Source organism: Protopterus annectens, chromosome 1.part0 (assembly GCF_019279795.1).
Source record: "Protopterus annectens isolate FY-2018-M chromosome 1.part0, PAN1.0, whole genome shotgun sequence".
Classification (NCBI taxonomy): domain Eukaryota; kingdom Metazoa; phylum Chordata; order Ceratodontiformes; family Protopteridae; genus Protopterus; species Protopterus annectens.
The window spans coordinates 1,498,042,988-1,498,070,891 of record NC_056725.1 but is presented as its reverse complement, the minus strand read 5'-3'; positions in this window follow the sequence as shown (position 1 = coordinate 1,498,070,891).

Genomic DNA, 27,904 nt, shown 5'->3' with positions numbered 1-27,904 from the left:
TTGGTCCTGCTTGCATCTCTTCAGGTCCACATGGTGGTGACGGACCTGCTCACCAGTCCTTGGAATTCCTGTGGCACTGGTGAGATCATGAGCCAACTGGTCCCACGCCTCAGCCCTGTATGCTCCCCAGAGGACCTGGCCCTGCATGAGTTGGGCCTCATGATTGTGGACTAGGAGCCAGGCCATGTACCTGGACTCCTCAACACCCCACCTCTGTGCTCGAAAGCGACTACCCTCACCTACTCCTGACATTCTGCCTGCAGGTCTGTTCTACAATCGTTTATGCTGTGTATTCCCGCCTATGGGGCTTATATAGTCCGTTTTTCCCGCACATATCTGTGATTGGCCATTTTGGAATTGTATCAACTTCAGTAGACCTGCATTGTCATGCTGTAGTTTGTATTCATTCCTATATATTAGCTATTATTGCATTTCTAGGTACTGCTGTCATGGCTTAGTGGTTCTGTACCTTGACTATGGTGTATAGTATCCTGGGTTCGAACCTGGCCATTGCTTTTTATTTTTCATGACTGTCTAGACATGCTGAGGGGTGTGTCTGTGTAAAGGCAGTTTTGATACGGCTTGCTCAACGTTGCCCGTCGGTTAGCTTGTTTGCGTGGTGCGCAGCTCCGCGCAAACGGGGTACACTGCTTTAAGCCTCATTTGGCTATCGGCACGCATATTACGCTCAGCTCAGTTAGGGGCACATGGATATAGCGTGTTAAACCACTGCCCAGCTACGGGCACTCATTTTGCACCAGTTAAACCACTGCTCATCTACGGGCAGATACACTCACCCTGTTAAACTGTAGCTCATCTATGGGCACACCTGGCATTTTTTATTCTTTTGTTACCTCACATTTCTTCAATATGAATGGGCTATTTCATTACATTTTACATGAGTTGTGGTTTTATGTCTACATATTTGTCAGGGACTTGTTTCCTGCTTATTTTGCCAAAAAAAAAAATGGCGTTGTGGGGGCTCGAACCATGAATGCCTGCTCTGCAGCCAGCATCTCTACCCCTACGCTATTGCTTCCTGCTTTATTTTGCATATTTAGTTTTTATATGCTTTCCCACTGATTGCTAACTGTAGCTGCGCTTACGGCACGCCAGCAAAAAGCGCACTCACGGTTAAACATCTTTACAGTTTAAAAAAAAATTATAACATGTTCATTTATATTTCTTTTATGTTCATAGTCTGTGGGGGCATGTGTTGTGTTCTGTTTATTCACATTTCCGTGGACTCTGTCGTGGGTGTTTCCTTTGGGTACTTTTCCTCTTCTGGGGGCGTGTCCGCTTACAGGGCTCGGCCTACGGACACGCCCCCTACTGTCTTACACGGACCATGTTGGCCTTCAGTGTGATTCAGCATGCTCTCATTAATATGCAGAGCATGCTGACATCACTCCGTTTAACTGCAGCCTCCATGTATGAGTTATAACTCTTACACGGAGGCTTCGTGAATCCTGCCCTATATCTATAACTCTTCCCTGTTCAATATTTTTTATAATGTTAACTACCTTGTAAATATGGATCACTCATTGATGCCTGGATTCAATATGAAACAAACTATGTGATTTTTGCTATTACTATAATGTAAAACCTCTCCATCTCTGAGAATCTTTATTTCCTAAAGCATGTATAAAATTGCATAAGTGTCCTACTGTTTGTATAACATTAGATTGTATATCACATTGCATAGTACTGCTACTTGTCCTCTTTGACTTGTACAGCTTAGTTCTAGATTTTAGGTTCAAATTATTCCTACAATGCTTTTTTTAACATGGATTGTTACATTTATGGTCTATATGTTATGTATATCACTGTTCTAAATGGAGCTTTTCTCCCCTGGCCTCCTCTGAAAAAGGACATGTGTCCAGTCGGACTTTCCTTGTAAACAAATGTAACATAAATAAATAAAATGAGGTGCAATACCTCTCAAAATGTAGAACAAATGGGTAGAATGAATGTGGAACACTTATCGACAGCCTCCTAATAACTTCAACTATGAAGCTCACACACAGAGAAAAGGCATTACATTATGCTTATAAAAAGTGTTTTTATTAATTAATATGATTCAGTATTAAAATTATCAGGGAACACAGTTTAAAAAAGCCCTAACTCTGAATGTGCCTTTCAATGTGGAACTGAGAGGAATGTGAACTTTTTAAGACTCGAAATGAGGAAAGTCCCGGGTAATAAGTTACACTTGACAGGTACAAGTTCAGTCACCCATACAAACAGTGTAGAAGTAAGACACAGCCATACAATCTCTCTTAAACACAGAACCACAAAGAAAATGTTTGATGTTATGGCATCAGAGAGCCCAGTTATGAAAGGCTATGACTAGTTTCTTTCCAGAACTAAGTGATTGCCGGACTAATGTTTTTGGCAAGCATAGCCAGGAGCTGCTAGACAAGTGTGGGCTGCTGAGTACTGGTTAACTGGATGCAGTTGTAATAGAAAATGATTGTCTCTCCATTAGTGGAGGATTAGTGGAAGCGTTTATGGTGATTGTTATGACCCCGCATTGCGCATTATGTTTTTGTTGACAGCTATAAAGTGAAACACTAAAGTGAGGCAATGTCAAGTAATTGAATCCTATAAATTAAATGTTACACTGTTTACATTTCATGATCAAGCATACAGTATAAACAGTGCTTATCATATTTTAAAATATTAAAGAAAAAAGTATATCATTGTACATTTTAAGAGGGATAGTTGGGGGTTACCGACACTCATGATCCACAGATTGCAAATTAATGAATAAACCATTATATCTGGGCAAACTTTAGACGCTACTCCACCTGTTATTACAATGCATGCAATGTTGGTCTTGAAATGTAATTCAAGTATGGCCCAGTGCTCTAAACCACTTGGTTATATTTATACTTGGATTGTTTGATATCATCTTCGTACTAGACGTTTGAGTAAAATGCTTAAAGTGTATTCACTGACTTTGAACCATCATGATGTGACTTGTATGTGTGGGAAGGTTTGCTGCTTGATTGGAATCATGAAACACTCTTTGACCTGTGCACATAAAAGAAATAAGGTGATAACAGATGCTAATATAGTGTCCCTTCCTGGTATTTGCATACCTGCTCACTTTACTTTCCCTCTTGCCCATGAAATGCATCTGAATACTGAGATTTGTTGTGTATTGCACACGTCGAAAGTTGGTGTGTGTGTTTGTGTGTGTTTGTGTGTGCGTGTGTGTGGTTTAAAAAGACATTGTTCCCTTTAGTTGCTTTGTCTTAGCCTGTTTTCCTGTTTTATTACAGGACCAGGACAGTGTCATATCTAGGCTACTTGCTTGATGACTGTGAGTGATTTATATGCTTATTTAACCCATAAGAACTTTGGTGGTAAAAACTTTGTCTACTCATCACAAGATACTAGTACCTATTAATTATGGTGTTGTGTTTGAAATTTAGTGAACACTTTAGTAATAGTAATAAATCAAAATCATCCAATTCGGATAGGTTCATAGGTTCATAGGTTCATACTAGGCTATCTGCCCTAGGGCATTTATAAGCCTAGCCAGAGTGTGTTTGGCTTTCGCCACCCATTTTAAATTAATTTTGCTATGCCCTTTTCAAGGTTAGTATATTGTGCCTCTGTCTAACAGGGACACAGAAGTGATACCCGGGGTAAACCTACGATCTCCCATCCACTCATCAAGATTCCTCTTGAAGAGAGTCAATGAGGGACTCTGCCTAACCTGGACTGGGATTTTATTCCAGAGTGAAGGGAGCCTCTGGGTTATGAATCTGTCCCTCCAGCATGTCTTATTTATTTCAGTGCTGAGGTTCAAGTCTCTCGAGCACGTAGCTCGATGGGATTTGGATTTTCTGAGGTGCAGCATGTCCATTAATTCCTGGTTAGACATGGCTTTATACGTCAGGCACAGATCGCCTCTGAGCAGGCAGTATGCCACTGAGTAGAGCTGGAGTTTCTTTAACCGAGCAGCATATGGCATCTGTTTGAGCCCTTTGATCCTCTTGGTGAGGTACTTTTGTGGTCTTTCCAGTGCTGCAGGTGTCTGGTAAGGTACATCCCAAAAGGGGCATTGTACTCAATTATGGGCCTGATGAGGGATGAGTAAAGAGGCATGACCTCCCTGATCTAGATGTGAATCCCTTCATGATTAGGTGGGCTATATAAAATGTTTTTCTAACCACTTTGGCCACGTGGTTGTCAAATGAGAGATTGCTATCAACTTGGGTCCCCAGGTCCCTAATTACTTCTTCTGTACTTAATGGATTACCACCTATGTGGTAATTTGTGACACTTTGTTTTGCCAAAGGGGATGACTATACACATTTTGGCATTTAGCTTGAAGCCATGGCTCTGGCACCAGTTGTCTGTTTCTATGAGGCCCTTTTGGAGGATGCTTGTGTCGGCTGGAGAGTCGATTATGGCGCAGTTTGCAGTCATCTGAACTTGGTCAGCCACAGTCCTTCTGTGTTGGCCTGTACCTCCGAGAAATATATACCGAACAAGAGAGGTCCCAGGACTGAGCCTTGTGGGATGCCACTTGTAACTGGTTTGGAGTCTGACATGGCTCCAGCAATTCTAACCATGTGGGTTCTGTCCTTGAGGCAGTTTGCAACCCATCTAGTGACATAGGGGTTTATATTTAAGCTGGAGAGCTTATCTATAATGCCCGAGTGGGGTATTGTATCGAAGGCTTTTGCGAGGTCCAGGTAGGCTATGTGGACCACCTTTCCCTCGTCAATGGCCTTGGTGACTGTTTCAAAGAAATCAACCAGGTTTAAGAGGAAGGATCTGCCCTTAAAGCAGAACTAGGTAGTATCCAGTGTCTGTAGGTCCCCAATATCTTTATTTATGATGTCCATGATGATCCTTTCCATAGCTTTGCAGACCAAGCTAGTCAGGCTTATGGGGCGATAGTTTCCAGGATCCGTTGAGGCACCACCTTTGTGGAGAGGGACCACTGTTGCTGTACACCACTCTTTGGGTACATATCCTGTAGTAAGGCTGAGATTGCACAGTAGTTTTATGTTTGGGTTTAGCTCTTCTTGGAGTTCATGTAGGACGCAGCCCGGGACACCATCTGTTCCCATTGATGCTGTGTCTTTTGCTTTGGAGAGGTCAGCTCTTACCTGAGCATCTGAGATGTCAGGGGGGCAGCACTCTGCTGGGATAGATATTTGCCCTTTTAGTAGGGGAGGGGGAGTTTACACTGAACCTGTCAGCTAGGATGTTGGCAATGTCTGTGGGTTTGGTGTATTTTTTGTCATTTTGGACTAATTCTGAGCATATCTAGAAATTCCCACCCAGGTTCCTAACATAACTAAAGAAAGCCTTGTGATTATCCTTAGTGTTCTGTGCAATTTTTCTCTCAAAGCTGGCCTTAGATGACTTTATGAGTGTCCATAGTTTTTTGCTAATACTGATCAGAGATGCCTTCCCTTTTTGGGATTTTACTCTATCATGTAGTAGCTTTCTCCTTCTATTGTATAGTTTGTTTATGGCTGGGGTCCACCAGACAGGACGTCTGCCTTTGGAGGATTCGGTCTTGGTTTTATTTGGGATTGCATGATCCATGCATTCCTGAAGGTGTTCATAGAATGCATTTATAAAGGATTCTGCGGTCTGGGCTGTATTTTCCCCAGGCCCGGGGGCTTTGAAGGATTCCACCTCGGTTTTGAGGAGTGTGAAATTTGCTTTAGAGAAGTTTTGCACTGTGGTTTTCAGGGCAGGGGGTGTAGTCGGGATGTGAATATCCAGTGAGATTAGTTTATGGTCTGATCTTACCAGTGGAGGGATACACTTCCGGTCTGGAGCATAGAGTTCCCATGTTGGTGATGATCAAGTCCAGTATGTTTTCCCCTCTTGTGTGAGTGGTAACAAGTTATTCCATAGCATTTGAGTTTATAAATTCTAGGAACCTTTGGGCTAGAGTGTTGGAGCTAGAGTAATGCTCCCAGTCTATGTTTGGGTAGTTGAAGTCGCCCAATATAATGGTGTTTGGAGAGACCTTCATATTTTCCATTGTTCTCAGGAAGGCCGAGTGGGGTTCCTGGGTTTGGGAGGGTGGTCTGTAGCAGGCTATAAACTGGAAGGCAGTTTTAACCACTGTTAGTTGCACATGGATAGTCTCTGATGCTTCGTGCTGTGCCACCAACCTGGAGGTGTGGGTATCTTTGACGAATATTGATACTCCCCCTCCTTTTGTGGTTCGGTCCAAGTTTTGGGGCCGAAAAGCATGGTATGAGGTATAACTTGGTAGTGCTGGGATGCTCTTGGGAGCCTTGAACCAGATTTCTGTTACTGCACAGATATCAATGTTCTCCATGCTAAGGAGAGTTTCGAGTGCGTGCATCTTGAGGTTTAGACTTTTGGCGTTGAGTAGCATTACTCTTAGTTAATTATCCCTTGTGATACCTATGGAGGTGGGTTTGTCTTTTGAGCCTTGCCTAAAAAAGGCACTATGGGGGTAGCAAGAGCCTTTGCCAATATCCGAAAGCCCAGGGGTGACAGGTGCAAGCCGTCCCTAGCGAAGCATCGTGGCTTGTCGAGCATGTCATCCCAGGCTGACAGGCATTGGATCCCCTTTGAATGACACCAATACTTAAGCCAACTGTTGAAATTGATCATCTTGTCTTCATATTGTGGCATCATTCTTGGTGAGGGTAAGATGCTACTCAAGGTCAGGGTCATCCCGGCCTGGGCTACATGGTCAGAGAGCTGCTCTATGTCTCTTTTCATGCAGTCCACGGAGGTACCTCTCAGGTCATTCACACCAGCATGGACAATGACTGAGTCATATTTGTACTTGCTTGGAGTGACCTGAGTGCTTGTGTTATGTGGCAGATCCTAGCGCCTGACAGGCAGCTCACCATGACCTTCTCTTTGTTCAGCCTGGTGAGTGGGACATCAGTGTGCCTGACGATAGAGTCACCTATTACAAATGTATCAGGTGTGTTGTTTAGCCTTAAGGGCTGTGACTGTTTGGCACACTGGCTTTGTGAGCTATGTGTTGCACGTGTTATGTTTTGGGTAGTGGTTGCTTGGGTGTCTGCTTTGGAGGTCTCTGCTGCTTAGGCAGATTTTTATTTAGAGCCTCCGAGTATGTTTTTGTGTGTTTATGTGTTTGGTTTGCTGTCATGGGAGGTCTATGTGAGACTGGAATTGTAGTGAGTGTGGTCTCCTTCTCCTCCTGACTCGTTTCTCCAGTACTGAGTTGAGAGAGCTTTGCCTCCAGTATGGCTATATGGTTGCATCTCTCACATGTGTTGGAATTTTTTGGGAGGAGGAGAGGGTTGTCTGTGTACATGAGGCAGTTGTAACATTATGATGGATGATTCTGATTCACATAAAAGGGCACTCCTAAGAGAAAGACAAAAAGGCTGTCGGCCAGATTCACGATGGCTTGCACGGAGTCTACGAGTAGAGTAAGACTCCATGCAGCCATCATGTCCGACGAGCGATCCAGGAACAGCCTGTAGGGGCGTGTAAGAGAGCTCCTAAAACATCTCCTACATGGACAGGGCTGGGATATGCAAATTACCTCACTTGCAGCCGAAAGGCATGCAAATGAGGTAAATTTGCAATCCAGGAAGCACAAACCTGTCCGAGTAGGAGACGTGTTAGCTGCAGAAATGTACTCAGTTGACAACTGAGTACCGTTATGCAAATAGCACAATGGAGCCTTGTCAGCTCCAAATAAAGGTTGCATATGGTTGAGGAAGCATGCCAATGGCCAAATATACGGCCATTGGAAAGTTTCCCAGATGCAAAATTAAAATAAAAAGATTTTTTTTTGTCGATTCCCAATGTTTAACTGTAGCGCAGCGCCGCACAAATGGGGTGCGCTATAAAAATCATAAAATTAGACAATAAAAGCCACAAACGTGGAATTTATGAAAGTTGTTAAATGATAATGTAAGGGAATAGCAGGCTGAAGACAACATGGCAACATGGCCGCCGAGTAGGGGTTGCTAAGGGGAGAAGTCCAGTCTAAGACATGTAACCAAGCATTAGTAGGCAATCATATGTAAATGAGTGTTAGGATAGTGAATCACACTTTTACATTGCAAATGAGCACAGTCAGTGGAGTGCAGGAGTAGGATATGGAGAGGAACAAAGTAAGAGATAGGTGACATCACAAGGGGGGTATGTATGAAAGTAGTGAAGCTCATTGGAGCACAGTGGCATGTGTTAGCTGTCAATTAGACATCATGGAAAGAGGTGTGTCAACAGATAGGCCAGGTAAAGCCAAGAAATGGAAGGTGTATACTGTGGATAACACCAAAGCTTCTTGCTGAGTGGGTATGCGCGTGTGTGCGCACCTGTAAACTCAAGTAAGACAGAGTGCGCGCGTGTAAGCGTGAGTGAGTGCATTTAAGCTGGAGTAAGCATGTATAAGGCTGATGGAAGACCTGTAAACGTGTTTGCGCTGGTGTGCGCATTATAACCCGAATAAGCAAGTTTTAGTCTGTCTAAGCATGTGTGCGGGCATGTGAGTGTGTTTCCGCTTGTATGCGCGTCACTCCCCCAAGGAAACAGAAAGGAAAAAGGAAGCGCAACAAATAGTAGGAAGCTACCAGGGAATACTAGTAGAGCTAGCAGGTGCAAACAATTAGAATCAGGCAATTACACAGGCAGAACACTAGCCCAGCCCAGCACTTAAAACTCTGCAAACAACAGTGCAGTTTGTTTCTCTCAAGAGACACTGCAACACTGGAGTAAGCTACTAGAAGTGAAAACTGAAAAAGCTACACTCAGACAAAAAAATGCTAGGGGCTGCCATTGCTGTTATAAGGCGACATATGCAACATGCTGAGGGTGGTGACAATGCAAATGCTGCCGGACAACCCACAGTGAGGAGACGGAGAAGAGTGTACATACCCAGGGTCACCTACCAGGGGTTACATGAGCTGGAGATAGTGGAATGCTATAGAGTGGACAGAGACCTCCTGCAGCAAATTGTTGAGCTGTGCAGGTCACACCTCACACACAGAACCAACAGAGGGGTACCCATCCCAGTGGAAACCAAGGTATGTGTTGGCCTAAGAATACTAGCAACTGGTACCTTTCAGAGACCAACTGGTGATATGATGGGGATATCACAGGCATCAGCATCCAGGGTACTGCACCAGTTCCTGGATGCCATGTCAGCACATGTCGGTGATCATGTATATTTCTCCAATTCCCGTTAGGTATTGGCCAGCAATATGCGTCTCTTCCAGCAAATAGCAGAATACCCTAAGGTAGTGGGTGCAATAGACTGCACGCATATACGCATCAAAGCACCAACCGGTGAGCGGGGTAGGGCCTACATTAACCGCAAGGGCTTCCCCTCCATCAACTGCCAGGTCGTGTGTGATGCCCAAAGCATAATAATGAAAGTGTGTGCTGGCTGCCCTGGAAGCTACCATGATTCCCATATCTGGCATCTGATGCAGCTGTACCAGACATTTGCCAGTGGGGACATCCCACATGGTCACTTAGTGGGGGATGCTGGCTATGCACTGGAGCCATGGCTGATGACACCCATGAGAAACTCACACACACCTGAACAGGAACGCCATAATGAGGCACACGCACAAACACGAAATGTAATCGAGCGTGTGTTTGGGTTGCTCAAGTCATGGTTCCGGTGCCTGGACACATCTGGTGGAGCCTTGCAATACTCACCAACTACATGTACCCAAATTGTCATGGTATGTGCTATGCTACATAATATGATTCTGCGAAAACAGCTGCAGCAGGACCAGCATAGGCCTGGGCCAAACAGCCCCCCACCAGTGCTAAGGCCATCACAGGCAGAGCATGACTCAGAGGAGGAACAACCTGAGCCTGCCCCAGTAGGCAGAAGGAGGTGTGCCCAGTATGCCTTGGCCTTGGCAAAGAGGCAACACATAGCACATACACTGGCTCAGTATGAACCCTGGAAAAGATACCTCTCTCTGACTCGCACATATAGTAAAAGGAATGCCTAACTTGACACTACCTGTTTCCAAACATGTATAGGGAGTGCAGTATGTGCATCTGACATAGGCAGCCCTGCAGCACCACCTGAGGCATGATTGCCATATGTTAAGCAATGTAAGGTAGTGCTAAACAGTATTTACCAGCATGTAGCATATGCAAACTTGGTGACCTTGAGTATCATCCTACCCTCATCAAACATGAGGCCACAATATGAAGACAAGATGATCAATTACAACAATTGGCTTAGGTATTGGTATCAGTGAAAGGGGATACAATGCCTGTCAGCCTGGGATGACATGCTCGACAAGACATGATGCTTCACTAGGGATGGATTTCACCTATCACCTGTGGCCTTTTGGATATTGCCAAAGGCTCTTGTCACCCCCATAGTGCCTTTTTTAGGTAAGGCTCAAAACACAAACCCACCTCCATAGGTATCACAAGGGATAAGAAACTATAAGTAATGCTACTCAATGCCAGAAGTCTAAACTGCAAGATACACGTACTCCAAACTTTCCTCAGCATGGAGAATGTTGATATCTGTGCAGCAACAGAAACCTGGTTCAAGGCTCCCAAAAGCACCCTAGCGTTAACAGGTTACACCTCATACCATGCTTTACAGCTGTAAAACATGGAACAAACTACAAAATAAGGGTGAGTATCAATATTTGTCAAAGATACCCACACCCCAGGTTGGTGGCACAGCATGAAGCATCGGAGACTATCCATGTGCAACTAACAGTGGCTAAAACCGCCTTCCAGTTCATAGCCTGCTACAGACCACCCTCCTAAACCCAGGAACCACACTTGGCTGACTGGAGAACACATGAAAATATGATGGTCTCCCCAAACACCATTATATTGGGCGACTTCAACTACCCAAACATAGACTGGGAGCATTACCCTAGCCCCAACACCCTAGCCCAAAGGTTCCCAGAATTTATAAACCAAAATGCTATGGAACAACTTGCTACCACTCCCACAACAGGGGAAAAATACTGGACCTGATCATCACCAACATGGGGACTCTATGCCCAAGACCAGAAGTGTATCCCTCACTGGTAAGATCAGACCAGAGAGTAATCTCACTGGATATTCACATCCCAATCCCAGCCCATGGCCAGAGAAACATAGTGAAAATTATTCACTAAAGCAAATGTCACACTCCTCAAAACTGAGGTGGAATCCTTCACAGCCCCTCTGCCTGTGGAAAATATGGCCCAGACCTCATAACCCTTTATAAACGCATTCTATGAACACCGTCAGGAATGCATGGATCATGCAATCCCAAATAAAACCAAGACCCAATCCTCCAAAACCTGGCATCCTGTCCAGTGGACCCCAGCCATAAACAAACCATACAATGCAAGGAGGAAGCTACTATATAATAGATCAAAATCCCAAAAAGGGAAGGCATCTCTGATCAGTATTATTGAAAAACTATGGCCACACATAAGATCATCTAAGGCCGTCTTTGAGATAAAAATTGTACATAACACCAAGGATAATCACAAGGCATTCTTTACTTATGGTAGGAACCTGTGTGGGAATCCCCAAATATGCTCAGAAGTAGTCCAAAATGACAAACAATACACCAACCCACAGACATTGCCAACATCTGAGCTGACAGGTTCAGTGCAAACTTCTCCCCCCATCCCCACCAAAAGGGCAAATATCTATGCCAGCAGAGTGCTGGCCCCCTACCATCGCAGATGCTCAGGTAACAGCCAGCCTCTCCAAAGCAAAACACACAGCATCAATGGGACCAGACGGTGTCCTAGGCTGTGTCCAACATGAACCCCAAGAAGAATTGAACACAAACATAAAACCACTGTTCAATCTCAGCCTTACCACAGGATATGTACCCAAAGAGCAGTGTACAGCAACAGTGGTCCCTCTCCACAAAGGTGGTGCCTCAATGGATACTGCAAACTATCGCCCCAGAAGCCTGACTAGCTTGGTCTGCAAAGCTATGGAAGGATCATCATGGACCTCAGAAATAAACATATTGGGGACTACAGACACTGGATCCTACCCAGTTTGGCTTTGTTAAAGGCAGATCCTGCCTCTTAAACCTGGTTGAGTCATTTGAAACAGTCACCAAGGCCATTGACGAGGGGAAGGTGGTCCACACAGCCTACCTGGACCTTGCAAAAGCCTTCCATACAGTACCCCACTTGGTCATCATAGATAAGATCACCAGCTTCAATATAAACCCCTATGTCACTAAATGGGTTGCAAACTGGCTCAAGGACAGAACCCACATGGTCAGAAATGCTGGAGCCATGTCAGACCCCAAACCAGCTACAAGTGGCATCCCACAAGGCTCAGTCCTGGGACCTCCCTTGTTTGGTATATCTTTCTCAGAGGTACAGGCTAACACAGAAGGACTGTTGGTAAACAAGTTTGCAGATGACTGCAAACTGGGCGCCATAATCAACCCTCCAGCTGACACAAGCATCCTACAAAAGGGCCTCATAGAAACAGACAACTGGTGCCAGGGCCATGTCCTCAAGCTAAATGCAAAACAGTGTATAGTCCTCCCCTTTGTCAAAAACTAAGTGCCCACAAATTACCACATAGGTGGTAACCCATTAAGTATGGAAGAAGTGATAAGGGACCTGGGGACCCAAGCTGATAGCAATCTCACATTCGATAACCACGTGGCCAAAGTGTTTAGAAAAACATTTCATATAGCCCACCTAATCATGAAGGTATTCACATCTACATCAGGGGAGGTCATTGTGCCTCTTAACTCATCCCTCATCAGGCCCATAATTGAGTACAATGCCCCTTGTGGGATGTACCTTATCAGACAATTGCAGCAGCTGGAAAGACCACAAAAGTACCTCACCAGGAGGATCAAATGGGCACAAACACATTCCATTTGCTGCCCGGTTAAAGAAACTGCAGCTCCACTCAGTGGCATACCGCCTGCCCAGAGGCAATTTGTGTCTGATGTATAAAGCCATGTCCAACCTGGAATCAGTGGACATGCTGCACCTCGGAAACTCAGAATCCCATCAAGCTACGCGCTCAAGAGACCTGAACCTCAGGACTGAAATAAATAGGACATGCTGGAGTGACAGATTCATAACCCAGAGGCTCCCCCCACTCTTGAGTAAACCCCCACTCCAGGTTAGCCAGAGTTACTCATTGACTCTGTTCAAGAGGAATCTTGATGAGTGGATGGGAGATTGTAGGTTTACCCTGGGTATCACTTCTATGTCACTGTTAGACAGAGGCACAGAATACTAACCTTGAAAAATGTCATGGCAAACTCCACTTAAAATGTGTGTTGAAAGCCAAACACACTCTGGCTAGGATTATAAATGCCCTAGGGCAGATAGCCTAGTATGAACCTATGAACAGAATCACACACACCAACTAGTACAACTGTGGTCAATGTGGAGTAATGTTTGGCAATGTCCACCCAAGTTGGTGAATACACAGCAATGTCGGACAAGCCTGGTTTAAGTAGGCCATAGCTAAACAAAATGCAACATGCTCATAGTTGCTCAACTTGCCCTTAACCAGTCTGAGCAGTATGAGCGTTTAAAGCAGTGATGGGATTCAAAACCATGCTACTGTGCACCACAGTGAAAACACTGAACCACTACACCATGACAGTATTGCAGAGTTCAGTCTGTAAGAGAGAATGTTGCCAAGTCTTTGCAAACTATCACATGGAAACCCTGCAGGCACAGCATAATCCCTGTTGAGTTATGACACAAAGGAGTCTGGCAGTAAGAACACAACAATACTTCCAACACACACAGTATAAATGTCAATATTGGTCATGTTCACACACAACCAGAAATGTAGTGGACTCCAGATCACAACATATGGAAAGGTCACACTGGGCATGCTCACACACTTGGATAAATGAGACATATGTCAGGCAACAAACCATGGAAAGCCTGAACTGGGCATGCTCACACACTTAGGCCATGTCTGAGTATAGCAGTCAGTCACACATACCTGGCAGTTGTATGTGTTAAGCCAGGAACCTCCCACGATCCAGCAATCTGCCCTGTGCACACAGTTAAATGACAACAGGCACATATATTAATATACTGGAACCCTATCATGATCAAATATGTTACGCAGATACACAAGTTGATCATAGAAACTGGGAAAGCTACGGCAATAAAGAACTGCAAACAGTAGCAGCAACAAATATTGTGCATCCCAAACATAAACATAGGTGCAGAGGTTGATACTATGCTGTCTGCCCTAGGGAATTCATAAGCCTAGGCAGAGTGTATTTGGCATCCACCTCCCCAGTAGAGTAGCCTACTGTGCCTCTGTAAAGTAGGTCACAGAAGGCACCCTTTAAGGCTAGTTTGCTGTGCCTCTGTCAAGCAGGGACACAGTGGAGATTCCAGGGGTGAAATTGCAATTTCCCATCCATGTAGCTGTATTTCGCTGAAAGAGGGTTGGCGAGGAGCTATGTCTAACTTTAATTGGGATTCAATTCCAGAGTGAGGGAAGCCTCTGGGTAATGAATCTGTCCCTGCAGCATGTCCTATTTATTTTTGTGCTGAGGTTTAAGTCCCTGGAGTGTGTAGCTCTAAGGGTCTTGGATGTTATGAGGTGGAGCATGTCCATTACTTCTGGGTTTGAAATGGCTGCGTACGTCAGGCATAGATCACCTCTGAGTAGGCGTTAAGCAACTGAGTAGAGCTGAAGATCCTTTAGTTGAGCTGCATAGGACATCTGTGTGTAGCCCATGATCCTCTTGGGGAGGTACTGTTGTGGTCACTGTAGTTGCCGCAGGTGTTGGGTAATGTACACCCCAAAAGGGGCATTGTAGTCAAACATGGGCCTGATGAGTGACAAGTAGAGGGCCACAATGACCTCCCATGATCTACATGCAAACACCCATGTGATAAGGAGGGCTATATAAAGGTCTTTGCAATGACTCTGTCAATGTGATTAGCAAAGGAGAGGTTATGATCTATGTGGGTCTGTGGGATATTGCTCTGTTATTTAGTAGCTTCCTCCTTCTGTTGTACAGCTTATATATGGCTGGGGTCAACCAGACAGGTCTCCTGTTTTGGAGGAGTCATGGTTTTATTTGGGATAGCATGATCAATGCATACCTGCAGATGCTCATACAATGCGTTTGTAAAGGATTCTGCAGATTGGGCTGTATTATCCTCCAGCACGGGGCCTTTGAAGTATTCCACCCCAGTTTTCACAAGTGCAAAGTCTGCTTTTGAGAAATTCTTTACAGTGATTTCCTTGGCTGTGGGTGGGGACGGGATATGGATGTCCAGGGAAAGTTGTTTATGGTCTGATCTTAACAATGACGGTTCTACCTCTGGTGTGGAACATAGAGTCCCCATGTTGGTGATGATCAGGTCCAAGATGTATTCCCCCTTGTGGGTGTGGTGACTGGTTGTGCCATAGCACATGGATTCACAAATTCTAGTGGTTGTAGGGTGATGTTGTTGAGGGCCTGAGTAGTATCCCCAGTCAATATTTGTGTACCTGAAGTCATCCACTATAATGGTGTGTGTGAAGACCTGCATATCCTACACTGTTCCCAGGAAAGCCAAGTGTGGTTACTGGGTATGGGGGGATGGTCTGAACTACACACCAAACCAAAAGGCAGTTTTGCACAATGGTAGTTGTATATGTATGGCCTGTCATGCTTAGTGCAGTGGTACCAACCCAGAGGTGTGTGTATCTGTGATGTATATGGATACACCCCCTACTTGTGTTGTGTGTTACAAGTCCTGTGGTCACAAAGCATGCTATAGAACATAACCTGGCAGTGCCAGTGTGCATATGTGACCCTGAACTAGGCGTCTGTTAATGTACAGATATTGTTAACCCCCATACTGAGGGATAGTTAAAGATGTACATTCTTCTTTGGAAAGACTGATGATGTCAGCACCCTACAAATACAGCAGGAGAAGACAACTCATCCAGTAATGTGAGTAGCGCACTGCACTAATGTGCCTCTCTCTCAAGTATTATAACATAGTTAGGTAGAGGTTTGAATCCTGCAAATGCTGTGTGTATGCAATTCTCTGTGAAAGGAATGGCCTTTTTGAAGACTGGGATAACACACTAAAAGATGTACATTCCTCTTTGGAAAGACTGATGTCAGCACCCTATAAATACAGCAGGAGAAAAGAAATCATCCAGTGATATGAATAGCTCTCAAGTATCATAACATAGTTAAGTAGGGTTTTGAATCCTGCAAATGCTGTGTGTGTGTGTGTGTGTGTATGCAGTTCTCTGTGAAAGAAATGGCCTTTTTGAAGACTGGGATAACACACTAAAAGATGTACATTCCTCTTTGGAAAGACTGATGATGTCAGCACCCTATAAATACAGCAGGAGAAAGAAACTCATCTAATAATATGAACAGTGCACTGTGCTAATGCGTCTTTCTCAAGTATCATAACATAGTTAGGTAGAAGTTTGAATCCTGTAAACGCTGCGTGTGTGTGTAGACGCAATCCTCTGTGAAAGAAATGGCCTTTTTGAAGACTGGGATAACACACTAAAAGATGTACATTCCTCTTTGGAAAGACTGATGATGTCAGCACCCTATAAATACAGCAGGAGAAGGGAGATCATCCAGTAATGTGAATAGCGCGCTGTGCTAATGCATCACTCTCAAGTATCGTAACATAGTTAGGTAGAGGTTTGAATCCTACAAACGCTGTGTGTGTGTATGCAATTGAAGACTGGGATAACACACTAAAAGATGTACATTCCTCTTTGGAAAGACTGATGATGTCAGCACCCTATAAATACAGCAGGAGAAGGGAAATCATCCAATAATGCGAATAATGCGTTTCTCTCAAGTATCATAGCATAGTTAGGTAGGGGTTTGAATCCTACAAATGCCATGCATGCGTTTGCCAATGTGTTGTGTATTTTGCTTTTATTATTGTATGACATATTATTATAACAGTAATTTCAATGCATACATCAGGTATGTGTGTGCAACATACAGATATGCACCTGTCACCTTTAATAGTTCCTATGTGTGAAGGCTGCCCCATATGAATACAGTTGTTACCTTTGCCAGCATGTGCCGCAGCTTGCCAGACCTTAGGCCATACATGTATGTTCGTGACAATGCAGGCTACTGCAGTGATCTATGTCCTAGGCCAACTATGTGAGACACACCCATGAAAGCTTTGATAGATTAATGTGGGTGAGGGTTCATGTCTGGAGTATATGTCAGACATGTTAAATCACAGCAAAGTCTCTGAGTGATGGGCACCCAGTGTAGGTGTATGGCAACTGTTGCCGATATGCATACAGACACCTTCTTACTTAGGTGATACACCGAGGGACTGCAGAATACCTTTGGAAATGTGAATATGACAGGAAAGACAATATAACACTTGTCCACATGTACACACCATTACCCGTTCTACATGATGGGTGCTACCACCTACATGGTACTGTTAGAATACTATGTTAACTACATGCCGATGCCAATGCCACAGTTGTGTTACAGCAATGCAGCATGGCTTGGAAAGCAGGTATCTGTCCATATGATACCCTTGTGGTGGTTAGGTGTGTCACGTGTAGAATGCATTGTAGGCCACTGTATGTATTTGCAGTCATGGATGGACATATCCGTAGTGTGTTGGCATGTACGTGAGACTGCTATATGCCAAATAGTATTGTTCCCAGGGATGTGTGTGGCTCAGTAAGAATATAGTGTAGTACTGCAGGGATATCACTGACACCAGGTTCCTACATCTGTGTATCAGTTGAGGAGACACCATGTCATGACCACTGAATGTCAGGCTATGTAAGCTGTGTATACTACCAGAATGCAGACCATTGACATTTGGATACCGTATCACCCACAGCATGCTGTCAAACCATGTCATGTTCCATGCTAACCATGTTCACAAATGTACACCTGCAACTCAGTGGTGCAAACATCACACATGTACTGTCCACACCCCAACACATGCAGGCACAGGTACACACAACAGCCATGTGGCACATGTGCAGACAGTACACTTTGGGAATTAACACTGCTGTATACAAAACTGCAATGACAAACATAGGTAATGCATCATGCATGCTCGAATATACCCACAACAATATCATTATACTGTACTGTTAACAACATGATAATATTACTACAGTGCTATCTTGTCACCCTGTGCATCAGCACCATGCTACCCTGTTCCTGCATCAATGTTACAGATGGCAGGAGGTGGCACAGTTTCATCATATGCACAGAGTGTGTACTTGGTTTGCCAGAGTCTGCCATTGACACATCCAATTGACATGTATGTATGTGTGTGTGTTAGTGAGGGACAACAGTACAACATGGGGCAATGTTGCTGCAATGTGTGTGTGTATGTGTTATCCCTAGGTGTTAGCATTATGTGTGTGTGTATGCATGCACACAGTTCCACCACGTGGCGCCATATACGGGTGTTTGTGGACAGCCACAGACTGTACCTGTCAGGTCATACAGATCACTGTCTCTGGCCACGGACACGGTGCCTGTGCCTGGCAGGGGTACTACAGACAGTATCAGGTACTAAGCCAGACTGGGTACTGTCATCAGAAGCAGTGGGTTGTTGACTGGACACATGTCCCTGCTGGGATTGTCCAGAGCCACGTGCACGTGGTCTTCTCGGACAGTCTAATGATAGCACAGACCCAGCATTGCTGGGGCTGGTACTGGCACTATGGGAGCAGCTGCGGGTTTGTTGTCATCCACGACGACTGCCAGCTGATAATGTTGCTGGCATACGTCCACGTCAAGGCCTCAACCATCCTGCACTGTCCTGGCTCCTGGACATGTAGTTGTGAAAGAGATCTAATGTGTCCCCCCAACATCTATCAATGACCTCGCTGATGTTACGGATGGCAGACGCAACGTCACGCATAGTGTCATTCATAGCAGTGCGATGTGCTCTAAGCTCCCTAAGACCCTGTCTGTTGTACCGTTCCATACGTGCCCATGCCTGCATTACAGCCCGGAACATAGCTGAGGTTGAAAGACCTCTGTGGGCACGTCTGACAGGGGCAGTACGACCACGGATGCTCCCACGAGAACCCCTGGACATCTGCCTGTGAGGTACTATGTCAGGAATCTGGCCATGGCTGCTGTGAGGGGATGCATGTGCCAATGATAACACACTACCCTGGCCAATGCCCACTTATGCTGTCCCTCAGCTAAGGACATGGGTGACAATGGATGTATAGGCAGGATGACTGTGCACATTGATGGGGTTGACTGCTGTGTAGCGTCAATTGGCCGACCAACGACAGACCCTGTCACACCTCCCTGTGCCATTACACATGTATCATAATCACTATCCCCAGCAGTGGCTTCAGGTTCCCTGCTGCACTCCACCACAGCAACATCAGAACCTGTGAGAAGACGATAGGAAACACAGTTTACAAATGTGTACACGATATTACCACACAGGCGCACAGGCACACATGCACACATGCACACATGCGCACAGGCACACATGCACACATGCACACATGCGCTCAGGCGCACATGCACACAGGTGCACATGCACACAGGCACACAGGCACACATGCGCACAGGCGCACATGCACACAGGTGCACAGGCACACAGGCACACAGGCACACAGGTGCACATGCACACAGGCATACAAGCACACAGGCACACAAGCACACAGGCATACTCCTCAGTACAGCAGATACAAACACAGACACACCTGCAATCCAACACATACACAATACTGTTTTAGGGTGGGTGACAGTATCACAAGGAAAAACATCACTGCACATTTGTCAGCATGCAGATTATGTGTTGCACAGGAACATGCAGTGCAAGTGTAGACAACCCTTGTTAATAACAGTATACGTGTACTTGATGCTTGTGTGTAGTTGTTCAGTGATTGTCTCCACCCTGGGACACAATGTGTACAAGGACATAACAATGTTGTGCAAGTGTTACAAGCTGTGGGTGCATATATTTGCACACACACACACACACACACACACACACACACACACACACACACACACACACACACACACACAACACATGATGGTGCTACGCAATGACTGCTTTGTGTACTTTTGTGGTCAGCGGAACTGGATGTGGTGTAGTAACGTGAGCCATGATCAACATGCTTCTTGTGGTCAGTCAACAATAATAATGTGTGCCAGACAGGCAGCTAGCATGCTGTACCTGACGTGCAGTAACATGACTACATCCACAATTACACAGCCACTTGTTACATGGGTTTGTAAGGTGGCCAATAGTGAGCATTGCCTAACATGAATGTATTATTTGTTCAAGACTGTTGCACAAAGACATGATAGGCCTCTACCCCTCAGGTATATTATGTGTGCTGTGTAGATGAGAAGTGGGATACTGAAGGGTGGCCATACAGCAGGTGTCATAATTGGACATGTGTAGCAGGCTAAGGTGTAGTGTGTATGCCAAACATGTATGTGTGTTGTGTACATGTGTATCAGGTATGCCTATACAATGTCCAGTACTGTGTTGCCACACATGTGTGTCATGCTCTGTGTATTGCATGTGAGTGGGGCAGCTATTGAGAATAATGGGATATGCATAGTCTCACAGCAAACATGCACAGCATGCATTATGCTTAGGTGTGTTACATGTGCACAGACTACACCTCCATATGACATGCACATGTCATTAGCAATAGTATTGTTATTACACACTCACCAGCATGGATTGGCTGCCTTGCTGTCACTCCAGAGTGACCTGCAAAAATATGACAGTGATTGCCAGTGGCCACAACTGTGCCATTAATACTGTGAGTATGATAAAGTACAGTAGTACAACAGGTGGCTTTCACAGGTGTACAGATTATGCTCAGAATATCAATCTTGCAGAAGAATAGGCAGGTTAACAGCTACACAAACAGTACACATCTCACACATGCATAAACTACCAGTACAGAGATCAGTCAACTACAGATATGGCATGTTACCTGCACGCTCCATTTCAACATGCTGGGTGGCTCCGGCCTCCATGATGACACATGTTTGTGGATGTTGCTGTTGTTGGCCTGGTGCCATAACACATAGGAGGTGCTCTTCCACACTGGTGAGGGGGGGGTGGATAGGTACCCCACCGCCTGTGACAAGCTGTTGTCTGTGGATATCAGATGCACGCTGCCGGACATGTCTAATTAAATCACTGCAGTGATGGGGTACCTGCTCATATGTCCGGTTATGCATGCCTATGTCATTTACCCAATGGACAAGATCTTGCCACAGTGCAGCCCTCTCATGCTGGTTCTGGCTGGTCCTGGAAAACAACACACAGTAATTCTGCACCAGGCTCTGGTGGATCTCCTGATCCTCTGCTGCTGTATAAGGTGGGTTTCGCTGATGCACCATCACCCTGGAAGGAAAAGAAAAATATGTGAGCAAGTCATGTGGCACACAATATTCTAATGTACTGATATCACTTAACTGCCATATATAGCATCTGTCTATCAGGGGATACACATGTTCGATACCACATATCAGTGCTCAGCCCACAACTGTCTGACAGTGCCTGCCACACTCCATACAACAAACTAGTATACACAAGCACTCGGCACACTGTGGGATACAATGCACAACCTCACACTGGGGGTATGTATAAAGCTAATGGATGAAGAATATTGTCATCCCATGCAATGAATGCAATGCACATTTACAGTTTCAACGGCAATCTACCCTAGTCTTTGATGCCATACCCCTACCTGACATATGTGCACAGTTGTTACTATAGCCAGCATACTGCTGTCACAGAGTATACATGCTGCCAGGTACACACACACATACCCTGTAACACATGTGATTGCGGCCATGGTATAGGCATCATTACATACACATTACACATACATACAACACACAAATGTATGACAACACAGATGAGCATTAACTGTGTACCTTATAATACTGTGTGCCCCTACTTACAGATACCTATGCATGAGGTATGTAATCTGTGCAGACTACAGGAAACACACCAGACAGTGTTACCAGGGAATGTGAACATACACCATACTGTAGTGTTTAGGCCTACAACATCAGGTAGTACAACAGTTCATATGTGAGCTGGATTCAACAGCAGTACCAGTTACTGAGCATACATGTATTGCTTCTGCCTATGATGGGACACCGCAGTCATACACAGAGACGTACGGCACAACATATGCCAATCTACTATGTTTGCATTCCGATAACTGACACATCTTTCTCTGGCCACACACCAAGGACACCAACTACCATGACAGACACAAACTCACAATAAGCTATCACACCTTTACAGACCTTGCACACAATCAGTATCACACTCATTCAACATCACATAGCTGGTATTGCACTGAGTACATGTGTGTGTGCATTGTGTCATAGGTAGGTACTATGCTATTGGCCCTGGGCCTAGGGCAGCCTAGCCATATGCTACCCTGCCCTTTGGGACACACATAATGTGATTTTACTTGCTCCTGTGAAACGGTTACACAGAGGTGAATCACAGGGCATATTACCTATCTCCATAACATTCATCAGTGGTATGTATGACATCTACTAATAAGGAGCCTTGTTTGTTAATGCTGGGTGGTTTAGTCCAGGGTATGGCATATTTGTGTATAGAAACCTGTACCTCCAGCATGTACTGTTTAGTACGGTGACAAGGATTAGGGCCCTAGGTCATGTAGGCTGGATAGATTGTGAGGTGTTGCCATGGTGGTTGGCCAACTGGTATGGGTGTGACATAACTGTGTATGTCCAGCAGTGGTAACCTCTGTGTAGGAAGTATGCAAGGCACTCTAGCTGTGGTTTTGAGAGTCAGTCTGCATAGGGAATGTGTTTGAGGGCATTATCAGTATTTGTTAGGTATGTCTGTGGCCTTTCCACTTGCTGTAGTTCTCATGGGAGGTACATACTGCATAGGACATTGTGAGGTGTAGAGGGGTACACTGACTTACATTTCCCTAGCTGACACACCTTTTGTGATGACACATACCATGTACAGGGATTACAAAACTATTGTGCCACTGTAGATATCAAAGGGGAGGCTATTGTACACCTGTGTCCCATGTTCCCTTCTGACACCTCCAGTGGTAGGCGGGCAACCACCTATGTGGTAGTTAGTGGGTAACATGTTTTGGAATGGGGTATGGTACTGCAGTATCAACACTGGTGTTCAGTCCATGCTTTGGTCACCAGGCACCTGTTGCAGTACATCTGCCCCCATGTCCCCTCTCTCACTCTCTCTGTATATATATATATAGATATATATATATATATATATATATATATATACATTTACATATAAATATATAGATATCAATATATACATATCTATATATCTATCTATATATATATATATATATATATATATATATATATGTAAATATATATACATATCTACATATCTCTCTCTATATATATATATATATATATATATATATATATATATATATATATATATATATATATATATATATATATATATATATATATATATATATATATATATATATATATATATATATATATATATATATATATATATATATATATATATACACACACACATATCTATAGACATTTCATATCTGTATATATGTATGTATACATATATATCTATATAAGTATGTATCTATTATATCTATATGTATATACATAGTCTATCTATCTATCTATCTATCTATCTATCTATCTATCTATCTCTATCTATCTGTACATACCTCTCTGTCTATGTACATATATATATATAGATATGTAGATATATATATATATATATATATATATATATATATATATATATATATATATATATATATATATATATATATATATATATATCTATATATATATATATATATATATATATATATATATATATATATATATATATATATATATATATATATATATATATATATATATATATATATATACACACACACTTCTAAACATCCATTGCTGTACATATACATGCACATGTAGGCACATAGACTGCCCACCTTTCATGGTGGGAATATCACTTATGAAACAGTTGTGAGACATACCATCCTGTAATGATATTGCATAGTGTTGTGCATAATGCATTATGCTGTCCTCAGGCCGTATAGCTGTAGCAGGCCTCACTGGCTCAGTCCCACAGACGTTCACCACCACATGACATATACCTGCACTGCATGCTGTTTTCAATGCCACACACTACAACCTACATTGATACGTGCACATAGCAACCTTCAACTACATATGTATGTCCAGCCTTCACTAACAGTTGCAGTATGTCCCTTGCCCTATGCACATCTGCATATACATATAGATACAGACTGCTAACACATATGGAGGGTTCACAGTATGTAGATTATTAGATTATGTAGTTTACATTACCTTTGTCTCTGACAGCTTTTTTCTGCTGGCTTGCTTGCTTGCTGGCTGGCTGGCGTGCTGGCTTTTTATTTTTTTTTTTTTGGTCTCTCTCTCTCTCTCTCTCTCTCTCTCTCTCTCTCTCTCTCTCTCTCTCTCTCTCTCTCTCTCTCTCTCTCTCTCTCTCTCTCTCTCTCTCTCTCTCTCTCTCTCTCTCTCTCTATTATTGCATGTGTGGACTGGCAGTACAGGCTGCTTTTGTAGGTATCTGCACATGTGCATGTGATGACCTCTGCACCAATTGGTGGCCAGCATTTAGTAATTGCATGCAGCCTGCTGTGTGGTAATTGCAGTTCTCACTGTGATTTCAGGACACTGCTATAAAATGATAGGTTAGGTAGGCGTAGGCTTTTCAGTTTTGTAAGGTGGGGACCATGCTGGTTTGCTGTGGACACTGTTGTGTGAGTTAGAAGGTTGGTATATCTCTCATATCTAATGCTGTGTTGTAGCCACTGAAATGCATGTTGTACTGAAACCTGACTGTTGCTTCTTCCAGTTCACTCTTCTCAGTGTGTATGTTAACTCACGCCTGCTAATGCTAACACTGTTTACATGGGAGTATGTACTTACCTGTGGGATTTGAGGATTAACGGGCATACAACAGTAGTTCTTGCAATGTGTTGCTATGGCTTTTGTATTTTCCCTTTACATTCACTCCTTGAATGCCTAATATTTGTCTTTACTGGAATGTGTTGCTATGGCTTTCCTATTTTCCATTTACATTCACTCCTTGTAATGCATGATATATTTCTTTCAGCACTAAGTTCTTATATGTTTGCTGTGGCTTGGTGACACTTCATGCAGTCTGGTGAGCCCAAGGTCTGGGGTTTGACACTTACAGGGTATTTTATTTTGCTGCTGAGCAGTACTAGGGCCTTGTCATACAGAGTGAATAAGGCACTTTTAAACAGTTGTAAGCAGGAAGCAGGAAGTCAGTGGGGACACCAGCTAGGGATGTGCAGGCTGGGTGTAGGGAAGGTCCATAGCTGCACATTTCTTTAACTGCAATAGCTGTACATATGTTCGACATTTGCTGTGACATTTGAAACCTTCCACCCCTGAGAGAGGGGTGAGGACAACTAAGTATATTGTACTAACAATTATGAATACCAGGCACATGCAGTGCTTGTGAACTGCTATACTGTCATTAGTATGTTAGATGGCTACATCCTTTGATATTTCTGTGTTGTACTCCTACATAAGGGCATGCCTGTGGAAGTAATTCTACAGTTATTCGCAGAATATGTAATAGCAGACAGGCTGATATGCCTGTGTGTTTCTGACACTTGCAGGCCTCAGATACTCTCAGGTATATATTTGACCAGCCTCAGGGAAAGGTACATATCAGTGGGATACACCCGTGATATATTTCAGATATTCTGCAGTTGTGACTGTGTGGTATTTTGAGCATTTGTATTACTAAACCATTTCTGACATGCAAGTAGTGTCTACTTTAACTTATTGACAGTTACCATTACGTGGGATTCCCCACCTTTCTGCCTACTGTTAGTACATTTCACAGGGAGTCAGTGGGGCACAGGTAACAGTTGTTTGCAAATCAGGGACATCCCTGTAAATTAGTCACAGTTGGGAGGTCTGGCCTCTTACCTATTCAAATATGACGGTGTTTATCCTGCTCTGATACTGTGTGGGGTTTGTAAGGTGCTACTGTAACATTATTACCTACTAGCATGGCTGTTTCTCTTCTCACACTAATGTAATGCACTTCCACAAGAATTGCTAGTAATGATACACAGAACAAGCTTTGTGTAATGGCCTTCCTATTTTCCCTTTACATTCACTCCTTGTATTTCATGATATATTTCTTTCAGCACCAAGTTCTTGTATATCTGCTGTGGCTCAGTGGTAATTCATGCAGACTAGTGTTTCCAGGGTTCGAGACTGACAGGGGTATTTTACTTTGCTGATGAGCAGACTACAGGCCTTGTCATACAGAGTGACTAAGGCACTTTTAAGCAGTTGTAAGCAGGCTTGCGAGAGTTTGCACGATGCTTAGCTCAGTGCACACCCGCTGACTACTGCTTAAAAGTGCTTACTCCCGCTAACACCTGCGCTATTTTCTTTTAAAGAAAAGAAAATGGGAAAATAGGAAAGTGGTGAAAAAGGGGGCACAAAGAGGGTAGGACAGTAGGAAAACAAGCTCAGGATGTGCAGGAAGGATGTAGGGAAGGTCCATAGCTGCCCATTTCTTTATCAGCAACAGCTGTGCATATGTTTGAAATTTGGTGTGAAATTTGAAACCTTCCACCCCTGAGAGAGGGGTGAGGACAACAAAATATGTTGTACTGCCAATTAGAATTATCAGTTTACATGTCCAGCGGACATGTGTGCAAATTGGGCAGCTATGTATGGGGCGTAATTTTTTTGTGGGAACAGAGTGCCCTTTTTTATTTTTTTTTTCAGGTGAGAGTGGAATGTGTGGTACAGGAAGTAGGTATATTTGGGGAGGTAGGTTGGGGAGGTTAACAGACAAGACACACAAGACGCATACAGGGGTGGAGTATGACACATGTGGGGGGGTAAACACAATTGACGGGGACGGATGTTTGGATATCGCAAGCCCATGAGCCCACAGATGGCAACAGTGGAACTGAGATCCCCCCCATGGGCAGTTACCACTGCGCCTTCACAGCCCAGGCCAGGGCTGTGCTGGGGGCTGGATAGGACGGGTAGGCACACCCATGAGTTGCGCCACTCTCGCCTCGAGCTGGCATAGGGGATCAGTCACAGAACACCTGATCTCACTACGCACCACAGACCGGACCCTATGGAGGGTGAGTGGGGGCTCTCCTTCGGCCACGTTTGCAGAGGGGGAATGAGCCCCATCCCCTGCAGCGCTTCCACCCAAAGGTGGCACAGGGCCACCAGAGGAGGGGGTCCCGGCCTGGGCACTGGTGCCAGGTGCACTCGCCAGCTGAGGTGGGAGAGGTGGGTCCGCTGGAACCCGCCTTCCCTGTTATCCTATGTTTAGCAGTATGTTATGGCATTTTGGGTTAGTAACAAACAACACCATTCAAAATTAGTTGTAACATCATGCATCAGTATTCCCATTAACCAAACACCCATGAATTCCGAACATTGAGCAGCAAGGATAACACATGCATATTTAGAACAACAGTGCACATTCCAACAGCATGCAGGGTTGATTGGTGGCAACAGGCCATCAGGTTTGGATATCTGAACAGGGCACATGCGTCAACGTACATGCAGATATGTATGAACCAACAGGACAAATGTCCATGGGAATTAATTGTGAATACACATACCCAGTTTGGTGTGGAGTGGCATAATTTGTGAAAATAGGGTAGGGTGGAGAAATATCACATTAACAACTTACACTACCTATACATATACTGTACATTCCTAGTAGATGCAGATATATATCCCCTACATGTATTAGTACAGTTTCCTGTATGTAACCTTAGGAATGTTGGTGATGGGGATGTTACTGCTACATTAATATACATTCCATTTTTATTCATATATGTTCATATCTGGCTGTGT